Source organism: Anneissia japonica, unplaced genomic scaffold (assembly GCF_011630105.1).
Source record: "Anneissia japonica isolate Jap-2015-1 unplaced genomic scaffold, ASM1163010v1 scaffold287726_len2788222_cov184, whole genome shotgun sequence".
Taxonomy (NCBI): domain Eukaryota; kingdom Metazoa; phylum Echinodermata; class Crinoidea; order Comatulida; family Comatulidae; genus Anneissia; species Anneissia japonica.
The window spans coordinates 910609-913334 of NW_022705125.1; the positions used below are offsets into that span (position 1 = coordinate 910609).

At 29.1% G+C, this 2726-nt stretch overlaps 1 protein-coding gene across 1 annotated transcript in view; it reads left to right on the forward strand.

Moving 5' to 3' along the window:
- The window catches only part of LOC117105215, an 11056-nt gene that overhangs the window by 860 nt on the left and 7470 nt on the right, over positions 1-2726 (forward strand). The gene's annotated exons all lie outside the window — the stretch shown is intronic.

A 2726-nucleotide genomic window follows, 5' to 3' on the forward strand; every position in this document is an offset into this window, starting at 1 on the left:
TTAAAAGGCAAATGGGAAAAACCCATAAAACAGCAAACGGCCACATAATGCAAAACTATTTAAAATTAAAACGGAACAGTAGAGAAAATCCGATCAGAATGACAGAATAAACTAAGCATCCACTGGAAGGAATCCCAATATCTGCAGACGGATCCGTTTCGGCATTTCAGGCCTCATCAGTGCAGCTAGGGTATAGACCCAAACGAAACGTTCGACCAGCTTAGGTAGGGCCCAAACTAGTCCCACGGCCACTAATGATTACAGAGCCAAACCAAGGCAATATATACACACAGCCCAGGTGTGAATGTAAATAGTGGAATATAAGCTATGTGGCTCGGTTCCAGTAGATACAGAGAATATTTTGTCATTCTTAACGTGTCCTACAAAATTCTTACGAGACAGCACTAGTCCGTGAATTTTTGAACAAGATCGGAGATCTAAAGATGCAATCTCTACCGTGCATCATTCTCTACTGTTCCGTTTTAATTAGATTCTATATATATATATATATATATATATATATATATATATAGGCCTATATATACTGTATAAAAACAGCATATATAGTATATTTATATAGTATATACAGTTACAGTATATACCTAATATATATTTATATGCACTGTACACTATTATGTATATATTATATTACTGTATAGTATAATTATGTATGTATGTATGTATGGTATACATATATACATATAAGGTTCTGCTCATCTCTGGAATGATCTTCCACAAGCAATTAAAGAGACGGCGTCAGTTGACATTTTTTTTAAATGTCTAAAACATCATCTTTTTACAGTTTACTTTGCCCCTCTTGTTTAAACCATAAAGACTGTTCTATTTTCTCTATGTTTAAACCCTAGTCATTGATTATATCAAATTTACTTTATACATTTCTTTTGTGGTAGGATAGGATAGTCAGATGCCAATTTCTCTCAAGCTCCTGTGAGTTCTGTTCCGGCGAACTCTCTATTATGGGAGCTTCAAAGTGCTGGAGAACGGAGCGGTGAAAATGGTTCCTCTGCGTATTTGCTTTTTGGTTTTTTTCTGTTAGGATATTTCTTTGGTATCCCTCCTTTTCTTTTCTGTTTTTGTAAAGCGCTTAGAAGTATTTGTTTGGTATTAAGCGCTCTATAAGACCACATTATTATTATTATTATTATTATTATTATTATTATTATTATTATTATTATTATTATTATTAAACACATACAGTATATATTATATATATACAGAATATTTATACAGTATATGAACATAATATATTTAATATATATACTGTATATACAAACATACATATATATATATATATACATATATATACATATATATATATATACTGTACTTTATAAGCAATGTATATATAATTTCTACATATAGGGCCTACTGTATATATAATATATATGTACGGTAATTATGCTATATACATTATATTTATATATTAAATATATGTATAATTGTTATTACATATATATTTTATTTCTAATGATTTTATAGCGCATATAGCTAATTTACAAACTTAATTCGTATATGCATACTGTATATAATATATATATATATATATATATATATATAAATTTATGTATTAAATGCAATTCATGGTGATGTATAGGCAACTTAATATGTAACACCACTGACAGTTACATAATAATTAGAAAAAGTGTAAGTGGATACCCTGTTTCATCATTATCATATTATATAAACTTCAAATCCTTTTCTTGTGCATAAAATGGACACACCCATACTCTATTACGTAGTTCATATTTACTAGTTATTTATGTATCACAATTGTGAAAATATATTTTATAATATACATTCCACTTCTATTCTAAGCTTTATCACTAGTTTTCAGATTCATAGCTGCTATTTAAAGTCAGTTAATAACTTTTTAATTTACAACAAAATCTAATTGTGAATGCATCATATAGACACACCCACATATTTTCAGAGCCATAATTTTGAAATGAGTGAAGCTAAAATGTTACAATTTTATCTATAAATGTATTTTAATATATGTTTTACTATAGCTAACTTTTATCCATGTTAATTTAGTTTGAATAGAATAAGTAAAATATTATTGAGAGGTTTAATATACAGTTTGACTGAATTCGATTTTGATCTGTGGTTGATGACCTTTTGGCGTCCTGTAATAATAGACCAGTTACTTGTAAGCTACCTCAAAAGTTTTCAGCATCACAACTGCTACTTAAAACTAGTTAAGATCTTTTTCATTCATATCAAAATCCCATGGTGAATGCATAATATAGACACGCCCACATACTTTTGGAGCCATAACTCTGTAATGATTGGAGCAAGATGTTCCAATGTTATCTATATTTGTATTTTAATATATTTTTTACTTCAACTAACTTGTATCTATGTTCATTTCATTTTAACATGATAGGAAAACTATTATTGAGAGTTTTGATATATTTTGGGTCAATTCGATGTTGATCTTTCGTTGATGACCTTTTGACCTCTTGTGACATAATTAACGATGTAATTACATTTTCTTCATACCAAATGATAAGAAATGTATTCTTATACACTTTGGTACTAAAAACAAGAAAATATATTCTGCTGATTAAAAGTTGTAGGCATAAATGTTACCCCCCACCCCATATCAATGCTAATACAGAACAAAAAACGTACTCATCTTTGATGTTGGTTTACATGCACTGGCAACCAGAAATCGCTTGGATAACAAGGTGTATTTTGAAGCA